Source organism: Bos grunniens, chromosome 2 (genome assembly GCF_055505025.1).
Source record: "Bos grunniens cultivar Pamir isolate PY7600 chromosome 2, Bosgru_T2T1.0, whole genome shotgun sequence".
NCBI classification, from domain to species: Eukaryota; Metazoa; Chordata; class Mammalia; order Artiodactyla; family Bovidae; genus Bos; species Bos grunniens.
The window spans coordinates 131627233-131638400 of NC_141166.1; positions in this window are offsets into that span (position 1 = coordinate 131627233).

Here is an 11168-nt window from a genome sequence, read left to right on the forward strand (position 1 = left end):
AAAGTGGAGAGTGAAAAAGTTGGCTTAAAGCTCAACATTCAGAAAACTAAGATCATGGCATCTGGTCCCATCACTTCATGGGAAATAGATGGGGAAAGAGTGGAAACAGTGTCAGACTTTATTTTTCTGGGCTCCAAAATCACTACAGATGGTGACTGCAGCCATGAAATTAAAAGACGCTTACTCCTTGGAGGGTAAGTTACGACCAACCTAGATAGCATATTAAAAAGCAGAGACATTACTTTGCCAACAAAGGTCCATCTAGTCAAGGCTATGGTTTTTCCTGTGGCCAAGTATGGATGTGAGAGTTGGACTGTGAAGAAGGCTGAGCGCCAAAAAATTGATGCTTTTGAACTGTGGTGTTGGAGAAGACTCTTGAGAGTCCCTTGGACTGCAAGGAGATTCAACCAGTCCATTCTGAAGGAGATCAGCCCTGGGATTTCTTTGGAAGGAATGATGCTAAGGCTGAAACTCCAGTACTTTGGCCACCTCATGTGAAGAGTTGACTCATTGGAAAAGACTCTGATGCTGGGAGGGATTGGGGGCAGGAGGAGAAGGGGACGACAGAGGATGAGATGGCTGGATGGCATCACTGACTCGATGGACGTGAGTCTGAGTGAACTCCAGGAGTTGGTGATGGACAGGGAGGCCTGGCGTGCTGTGATTCATGGGGTCGCAAAGAGTCGGACACAACTGAGCGACTGATCTGATCTAATCTGAGGTGTGGCTATCTTTGAATTTACCCTATTTGAAGTTTTTGAACACTTGGAAGTTAGTTAGGCATATATATGATTTTTTTTCATCAAATGTGGGACATTTTCATCTAATACATATACTGGTATATGTGATCGTGCCCATAGTCTCTGAGGCTCTGTTCATTTTCTTCTTCATTTTTTTTTTCTTTCTGCTTAATTCACTTCTCAGACTGGATAATCTCAATTGATCTACTTCAAATTTATTGACGTTTTTCTTCTTTCTGCTCAAATACACTGTTGAGCCCTTCTGGTGAAGTTTTCATGATAGTTATTGTGTATATATATGTATATATATACACACACACACACACATGCACACATATATAGGTCCACAGTTATCTACAAGTCATACTAAAGGAAAGTATGAGAATGATTTCATAATATGCATAGTACATTGATAAAAAGATAAAAATTATATATAAATTAATCATATGTTTTCTTTTAGTATGATATGGTTTTCTTTAGTTCTTTGAGCATATTTAAAATAGCCAATTTAAAGTCTTTATCTAGCAAGTCCATCACCTACATTTCCTCAGGGACAGTTTTTATTGATTGCTTTTTTTCCTATGAATGGGTTATACTTTGTGTCTTTTCATGTTTCATAATTTTTTGATGAAAATGACATTTCAAATACTATACTATGGCAATTCTGAAAAACAGGTCCTCCCTCTCTCCAGGATTTGTTGTTTCTGCTGTTTGTTACAGTTGAGTTTTTGTTTTGTTGTTTAGTGCCTCTTATGGAACTAAAACTTCTGCATAGTAAGTACCCTTTGTTGTGTGTGGTTCTGAAGTTTATGCTTAGTTAACCCTGTGATTCTTATTGATCGGACAGAGATTTTCTTGAACACCTGGAACCAATACCTCTGCCAGTCTGTGATGAGGGGCTGTGTGTGTGTGTGTGTGTGTCTGTGTGTGTTGGATATGTCTTCACACTCAGCCAGGCAGCTTACAACTCTTACAGCCTTCACTTTCTGCTTTAACAGAGCCTCAAGGTCAGCCAGAGTTGAGAGCTTAGAACCTTCGCAGGTCTTTCTTGAGTCTGCATACAGCTCTGGCCATGCTCACAGTCCAGTGCATGAAGGCAGCCTTCTAGACTTCTAGGAATATTTTAGAGCATTTGAATACTCCTATGGACATTTCATTCCCAGCTCTTCCTATTAGGATTTTTTTACTAGTCTATTATTTAACCCAACTGTTATCAGTTGCCTGTAGTTGTTTTCAATGAAAGTTCCCTGGGGAAAGGCTCTTCACGCTGTATGTGCTCAAAGTCTGGTCAAAAACAGATAGCTATATAAAGAGGGGTCTCCAGGGTACCACCAGCAAGTCAAATGATGACAGTTCTCTGATAATGGGGTTTTGAAAGAGCTCCAGGTCAATTCTGCTCCCTTAGGTGGCTGCCAGGCTGCTGATATTCACTGCAAATGGGGCAGCTAATTTTCAAGGCTACCATAAGGGATAGGACTAGGACAGAATAAAATGCCACAAAATCCACCATCCTTCCAAGATTCAGCCATTTTTTAAAATAAGTATTTCCCAGATTTCTGCAAACCTGCGGTTAATTTCTAGAGTTCTGCAAAGGTTGATTCTGGCTTTGGGGGGTCAATTTTCTCATTGCTCTTACAGACAGAAATTTCAGAATTGTGCCAATATCTGTCAGTTTCCACTTCATATTTTACATTCTACTCCGCGATATATCCAAGTGGGTTTTCTCCCCAACTGTTTTTATTATAACCTTATTTGATTTTAAATGATTTCCTGTAGAATGAAATTAACTCTCAAGAAAGATACCCTGAGTGTATTCTGGGACTTCACACCTACCAACACACTCCTAAGAAGTACAGCTCATTAAAACATTCTAATTCTGTGTTGTCTCCTCCACCAACTGTAACCTCCCTGGGTACAGGACCAAGTTAGCATTCATTTCTGTCAGCTGTGCCTGGCACGGACCTTAAAATAGGTGATTGCAAATATGGGGCTGAAATGAATGGTCTGCATTCTTATTTATCAGACTATCCCAACGGTGGGCCGGATAGCTCAGTCGTAACCCCACTAGAGTGAGTTCAGTTCAGTTCAGTCACTCAGTCGTGTCTGACTCTTTGTGACCCCATGGACTGAAGCACACCAGGCCTCCCTGTCCATCCTAAGGCTTGCTCAAACTTCTGTCCATCGAGTCGCTGATACCATCCAACCATCTCATCCTCTGTTGTCCCCTTCTCCTGAAAGACTGAGTTCAATAAATGTATTATAGGACTTCCCTGGAAGTCCGGTGGTCAGGACTCCACACTTCCAAAGCAAGTGATGCAGGTTTGATCCCTGGTCAGGGAACTAAGATCCCACATGCCCTGCGGAGGGGCCAAAACAAAACCAAATCAAAATAAAGACACTGTATATGATATATATATATATATATATATATATATATATATATATATATATATATATATCTCAATGCTGCTGCTGCTGCTAAGTTACTTCAGTCATGTCTGACTCTGTGCGACCCCAGAGACGGCAGCCCACCAGGCTCCCCCATCCCTGGGATTCTCCAGGCAAGAACACTGGAGTGGGTTGCCATTTCCTTCTCCAGTGCATGAAAGTGAAATGTGAAAGTGAAGTCACTCAGTCGTGTCCGACTCCTAGTGACCCCATGGACTGCAGCCTACCAGGCTCCTCTGCCCATGGGATTTTCCAGGCAAGCGTACTGGAGTGGGCTGCCATTGCCTTCTCTGATATATATTAATAAGAATATATATATATAAAAATCAATAAGAATATATATATATATATATATATATATATAAATACAGAGTTCTTTTACCATTTCAAATACATGGATAAAATACCACAGCTTCTTGGCCACTATAATGACACCTAATATTTGATGCTACCCAAGCAGGAGAGCTCTTTTCCCATCTCTCTGGTGGGAGCCAGGCTTTGCCTCCCAATGTGTGCCAGGAGGGAGCTAAGCCCTCTCCTTTCCTACTCCTGGTGGCCAAGGGAGGTTACAAGACTCAGCTTGGATGATTAGGTGTTTCTGCCAGAGTCACCATGCTGGTGGGGTCATCCTTTCAGCAGAGGACCCGAGGACACAGAGACAGTGGCTGTGGACATCCAGTTGGCCTCTGGGACAGGGCCTGGGTGGTGATCAGACCATCTGCGGTTCCTGCCCGGCTCTGCTCATAGCCTCCCAGTGCACCCCACAGTCTGTGATGCTCTCCAAACACACCAAGGCTCTGCTTCAGTAGCCCTGGGCATCTGCACTACAACCCCTTCTCAGACCTTCAGCCAGTCCCCATTTTTATTATAAACTGCTTATAATAATAATAATTTTTGTATTGATTGGGATTGAAGAATCCACTGACGTAGAATTTGTGGCGCAAAGTTTAAGCGGTAACTTTTTGAGACTTTGGAGAAAAGGTGGGCTCCAATGACACATATCCTCTAGTCCTGAAAGCTTTCTTCAGGACCCCCATGTGCTGGTGAGACCAGTCTCAGCTTGTCCTTGTTCCTAGAACCCTCCTTCATGCCTCAGGCCTGAAGTCCTACCCTAGGAAGCCTCACAAACATCACCTCATTCATCCACTGGGTGAGCCTTGCACTGTTAAGGGACTGGGACCCCGGCAGGGGCAGGGGGGTCCTCTGGGGGAGGCGTGGAGGAGGGCTGGTTTCCTGGGGCAGGAGGAGGCTGCTCTCTGAGGTCCTGAGGGCTGGTCATGGGATTCCCCAGAGAGGAAAGGAGCTGATCATTGGAGAAGTGAGCTCCCAGTGGCCCTGCTCAGCCCTCCCACCAGGGTCCAGTCCAGGGGCAGGTCAGCCAAGCCAGGACTGGGCAGCGGGGACAGGAGTCATAAATTCCTGGCAGTCTTGCTCAGAACCTGGAGGACCCCTTAGTGGCTGCTCCTGTGGGTAAAGATCAGAAGGCTGTGGTCCCAGAAAGAGAGGTGACCAGTAAAGCCCAGGAGAGCCCAGCTATCTCCAAGATGAGGGTGCACATCCCTGCATGGTTAGCTTTGGCTTTTGTGTTTCCAAATAATGGGTCTTCTATTTCATTCTCATCTTACTCTGAAGTCCAAGCCATGGTCCCCCCACCAATCCCATGGCATCCTGCTTGATGGTGCATTTCCCTAAGGAAGACTCTTACTGCCAAGAAATCCTGCAACCTCTTCTCCATCCACTGCGGGAACTGATTCCAAACACACTGTAAATACTGCCAAGAAGACCAAGGCCCATGATGCAAACCCCCAGGGTTTGTGAGGTCTGGATTCACGCAAGCACAGGAAGAGCGTGGTCATAATGAGAAACTTTAGAAATTGTGTATGAAACCCTAAACAGAAAACCAGAAAGAGAAACAAGACCCTCAAACATACTTCACGAGTTTAGTATAACCCGTAAATTCAGTCCATTTACTCCTGAGACCGTGGGCTCTTGGTGGGAGGCCTGGCCCAGTGCTGCTGGGGGACTGGCTCAGCCAGGCCTGGACTCCTGACTGCAGAAACCAAGAGATAACAAGGGGTGCTCTTTGAGGCTGCTGTGTTTTAGCTTAACCTATAACACAGCAACAAATGGCTAACACAGAGAGATTCTCTGCTGTTGAGGTGGGGGACAGACAAGCCCCGGGCTAAGCAGCTGTAACCAGTCTCCTGCTGACATTTCCAGCTGGTTGGCCAGAGACAGCCCAGAAAACTGCCCCAGGGTAAGCAGCCCAAGTTGCCCCCATTGCACACACTTCACTCCAAGTTCACCCATGTGCTTTTCCACATGTAATTTGCTTCTAATAAACACTATTTCTATTTCACAATCTTGGTCTCTTTGCTAAATTCTGTCCTCAAAGAAGACAAGGACCGAGATCCTTCTTCCAGTTACTCTGCCATCAGAATCATTGTGACCTTCAGGTAAGATCTTTTCTTTTTTGAGCTTCCCTGGTAGCTCAGTGGTAAAGAATCCACCTACCAGTGCAGGAGACATGGGTTCGATCCCTGGTCCTGGAAGATCCCACATACCCCAGAGCGTGTGCCGCAACTACTGAGCCTGTACTGGAGAGCCCAGGAGTCACCACCACTGAGCCCACGTGCCTTAACTACTGAACCCGTGCGCTCTAGAGCCTGTCCTCTGCAACAAGAAGCCACCACAGTGAGAAGCCTGCACACCATTACTAGGGAGTAACCTCTGCTCACTGCAACTGGAGACGAGCCTGAGCATCATGAAGACGCAGCCCAGCCAAAAATAAATAAATATTTTAGAAGACATTTTCTTTTTACTGTTTTCCATTGTCCTATTAATATACACACTTTAAGAAAACTTAGGGAGGAAAAACAAGTTAAAAGCACCAAATTTGTCCCCTTGCAACTGCTATCATATTAATCATTTCAGCCATTCTTATATATTTTCTTCTATTTAGAGGGTATTTTGTCTAGTTATAATCATTCAGCACATATAACTTTTTACCTGTTTTTTTTTAAATTTCTATCAGAGTATAGTTGATTTACAGTATTGTATTAGTTTCAGGTATACAGCAAAGAGAATTACGTATACATTTATGTATATCCACCATTTTTAAGATTTTTTTTTCCCACATAGGTCATTACAGAGTATTGAGTAGGGTTCCCTGTGTTATGGGCTTTCCTGGTGGCTCAGCTGGTAAAGAATCCGCCCACAATGCACGAACCTTGGGTTCAATCCTTGGGCTGGGAAGATCCCCTGGAGAAGGGAAAGGCTACCCACTCCACTATTCTGGCCTAGAGAATTCCATGGACTGTATAGTCCATGGGGTCGCAGAGTCAGACACGACTGAGTGACTCTCACTCTCCCTGTGCTGCACAGTAGGTTCTTATTAGCTATCTCTTTTCCATATAGCAGTATGTATATGTCAATCCCAATCTCTTAATTTATCCCTCCCTTTTCTTGCCTGGTAACCATAAGTTTCTTTTCTATATATGTGACACTATTTGTTTCGTAAATAAGTTCATTTGTACCATTTTTTATATTCCATATATAAGCAATATCATATACTATTTGTCTTTTTCTGTCTGACTTACTTGACTTAGTATGACAATCTCTAGGTCCATCCATGTTGCTACAAATGGCTTTATTTCATTCTTTTTTATAGCTGAGTAATATTCCATTGTATGTAAGTACCTCGGTGTGTTTTTTTTTTTTTTTGACTTAACATTTTTGGATTTTGATAATCTTTATTAATTTTACCCCAAATGTATGTATGATGTGTTGGATCTGAGACAGACTTCTCACTAGTGGTCCTGTGGTAAATAGTACGCCGGTGGCCCTCTTTGCTCAGGTCTTTACCCAGGTGACGTGACGAGAGCAAATGGAAAAATCTGCCACAAGTGGACACTCCTGAGCCAGGGAATGGAGACGCTCCTGAGAGGGGGCCGACACATTTGCTCCTTGGATCTTGGTTCTCATGCTTACTGTCTGCGGTGTAAATATAGCCCTCCAAGGGCCAGGTGACCTAGAGTTGGTTGTCTCCAAGCTCCCAGGCCTTACTCCCAGTGACTTATGGAACTACACACTTGAGAGTTAAGTAAACTGTAGAGTTCTCTTACTATGTTTACCATAAATTAACTTTTAAGTCTTCCTTTTAGCCCAGTTTTATGGAATGAATATTTGTGTCCTCCCCAAACTCATAAGTTAAAGCCCTAACCCCCAATATGAAGGGATGATTGGGGTTAGATGAGGAAATGTGAGGGGCAACCTCCTGATGGGATTGAAAGAAAGTGTTAGTCACTCAGTCATGTCCCATTCTTTGCAATCCTGTGGACTGTAGCCCGCCAGGCTCCTCTGTCCATGGAATTCTCCATGAAAGATACTGGAGTGGGTAGCCATTCCCTTCTCCAGGGGATCTTCCCAACTCAGGGATCGTACTTGGGTCTCCTGCACTGCAGGTGGATACTTTACCATCTGAGCCACCTTAGTGCCTTATAATAAGAGACACCCAAAGGACTTGCTCCCTCTCTCTGCCATACGAAGACTCAGCAAGAAGGAGGCCATCTCAAGCCAGAAGAGAGCTCTTACCAGGAGCTAAATCAGCCAGCACCTGATATTGGACTTCAGCCTCCAGAACTGTGAGATATAAATTTCTGTTGTTTAAACCACCTAGCCTATGGTATTTTGCTATGGCAACCTGAGCAGACTAAGACACCAGGATTCCAAGTTTCAGGAAAATTTGATCAGTGAGCCTGCGGATCCCTGTACAGGAGACAGGGATCAAGACCATCCCCATGGAAAAGAAATACAAAAGAGCAAAATGGCTGTCTGGGGAGGCCTTACAAATAGCTGTGAAAAGAAGAGAAGCTAAAAGCAAAGGAGAAAAGGAAAGATATAAGCATCTGAATGCAGAGTTCCAAAGAATAGCAAGAAGAGATCAGAAAGCCTTCCTCAGCAATCAATGCAAAGAAATAGAGGAAAACAACAGAATGGGAAAGACTAGAGATCTCTTCAAGAAAATTAGAGATACCAAGGGAATATTTCATGCAAACATGGGCTCGATAAAGGACAGAAATGGTATGGACATAACAGAAGCAGAAGATATTAAGAAGAGGTGGCAAGAATACACAGAAGAACTATACAAAAAAGATCTTCACGACCCAGATAATCATGATGGTGTGATCACTGACCTAGAGCCAGGCATCCTGGAATGTGAAGTCAGGTGGGCCTTAGAAAGCATCACTACGGACAAAGCTAGTGGAGGTGATGGAATTCCAGTTGAGCTATTCCAAATCCTGAAAGATGATGCTGTGAAAGTGCTACACTCAATATGCCAGCAAATTTGGAAAGCTCAGCAGTGGCCACAGGACTGGAAAGGGTCAGTTTTCATTCCAATCCCAAAGAAAGGCAATGTCAAAGAATGCTCAAACTACCACACAATTGCACTCATCTCACACGCTAGTAAAGTAATGCTCAACATTCTCCAAGCCAGGCTTCAGCAATACGTGAACTGTGAACTTCCTGATGTTCAAGCTGGTTTTAGAAAAGGCAGAGGAACCAGAGGTCAAATTGCCAACATCCGCTGGATCATCGAAAAAGCAAGAGAGTTCCAGAAAAGCATCTATTTCTGCTTTATTGACTATGCTAAAGCCTTTGACTGTGTGGATCACAATAAACTGTGGAAAATTCTGAAAGAGATAGGAATACCAGACCACCTGACCTGCCTCTTGAGAAACCTATATGCAGGTCAAGAAGCAACAGTTAGAAATGGACATGGAGCAACAGACTGGTTCCAAATAGGAAAAGGAGTTCGTCAAGGCTGTATATTGTCACCCTGCTTATTTAACTTATATGCAGAATACATCACGAGAAACGCTGGGCTGGAAGAAGCACAACCTGGAATCAAGATTGCTGGGAGAAATACCAATAACCTCAGATATGCAGATGACACCACCCTTATGGCAGAAAGTGAAGAGGAACTCAAAAGCCTCTTGATGAAAGTGAAAGTGGAGAGTGAAAAAGTTGGCTTAAAGCTCAACATTCAGAAAACTAAGATCATGGCATCTGGTCCCATCACTTCATGGGAAATAGATGGGGAAACAGTGGAAACAGTGTCAGACTTTATTTTTGGGGCCTCCAAAATCACGGCAGATGGTGATTGCAGCCATGAAATTAAAAGACGCTTGCTCCTTGGAAGAAAAGTTATGACCAACCTAGATAGCATATTGAAAAGCAGAGACATTACTTTGCCAACAAAGGTCCATCTAGTCAAGGCTATGGTTTTTCCTGTGGTCATGTATGGATGTGAGAGTTGGACTGTGAAGAAAGCTGAGCGCCGAAGAATTGATGCTTTTGAACTGTGGTGTTGGAGAAGACTCTTGAGAGTCCCTTGGACTGCAAGGAGATCCAACCAGTCCATTCTGAAGGGGATAAGTCCTGGGATTTCTTTGGAAGGAATGATGCTAAAGCTGAAACTCCAGTACTTTGGCCACCTCATGTGAAGAGTTGACTCACTGGAAAAGATTCTGATGCTGGGAGGGATTGAGGGCAGGAAGAGAAGGGGACGACAGAGGATGAGATGGCTAGATGGCATCACCAATTCAATGGACGTGAGTTTGAGTGAACTCTGGGAGTTGGTGATGGACAGGGAGGCCTGGCATGCTGCGATTCATGGGGTCGCAAAGAGTCAGACACGACTGAGTAACTGAACTGAACTGAACTGAACTGAACTGAAGCCTGCATAAACACAAAACTAGTTTCTTTACCCTCCATGACATTACAAAATAATACTACTTCTTCTCATAAGCTCATAGTGCTGTTGAGAAACTTAGTCTTCAAGATTTCAAATATCACTTTGGAACTGATTATAGGAATATAAACATAATCAATGAAAGTGTTAACCAAATTTCAAATGCAGTTCTGGATGAATAATCTGTGCATGTAAGCTATGTAGGAACATATTGCTGTTTTTTTTTCATTGCATAACCTCAAGTAGGGTACATATCTCTGCTTTCTACCTAGACCTCAAAAATATCTTTTCCAATTTCCCTGCTGAATAGTCAATGTTAAGGGATAAACAAAAAAGCAAATAATTAGAACCAAGTTCTCCCGAGGCCACGCATTAGAATCACCTGGGAAGCTTTTCAGACAAATAGCCCAGGGGTTCCTCTCTGGAGGTCAGAGGCCACTTGGAAAAAAGAAATCAAAAGTATTTTCCAGAACCAGAAGAGCCTTGTTCTCACGACACCTGTCACCTCCTCAAAGCCACAAATACATCTCTAGGAAGGAGGACCACGGGTGGAAGGTGGGGCCCATGGGGCTCTAGACTTGACTCCATGCCTGGACAGAGGACCCAGGACTGGTGGGTATGAAGGTTGGAGCCGGTCAGCCTGTCCCAGGGTGGGATGTGGGCTCAGAATTATAATCACAGTCACTCACAGAAACAGTAGTGACTTACTAAGGGGAGAAGCAGGGCCAAAGAGGGCTCTGGAAGGCTGGGGTGGGAGCAGGAAGACCCCTGATGGAGGCCACTAGGGCAGGGCTGCACTCAGAGCTCCCTGGCCTCCTATCCTTGTGTGGGGCTCCAAAGTTCTGTGGCCACATCCCGTCCCAGGTCAGGCCCCATTCCCCTGTGATCCCAAAGGCACCCAGTGGCTCCAGTGCCCCCAGCACCACCACCACGCGAGCCTGAGGCCCTGAATGCATGTGCTGCAGAAGGGGCCTACAAGCCACCCAGCAACGCAGCCCAGAGCCTGTGATCCAAGGGCAAGTTGGCCCGTCTACACAGTTCTAAAGAGCAGCAGGGAAGGGGAGAGGAGCCTGTGGCTTCGCCCTTGCAGCCGGGCTGCCTCTCTGCTCTTGGCCTCAAGGCCCTGCAGTCCATTTTCTTGTGGTAGAATTTTTAAATCATTTAAATACTTAAAAAATACCAGTGCCTGAACATTGCCCCAAACCTATCAGTCTCCATGGAGCAGC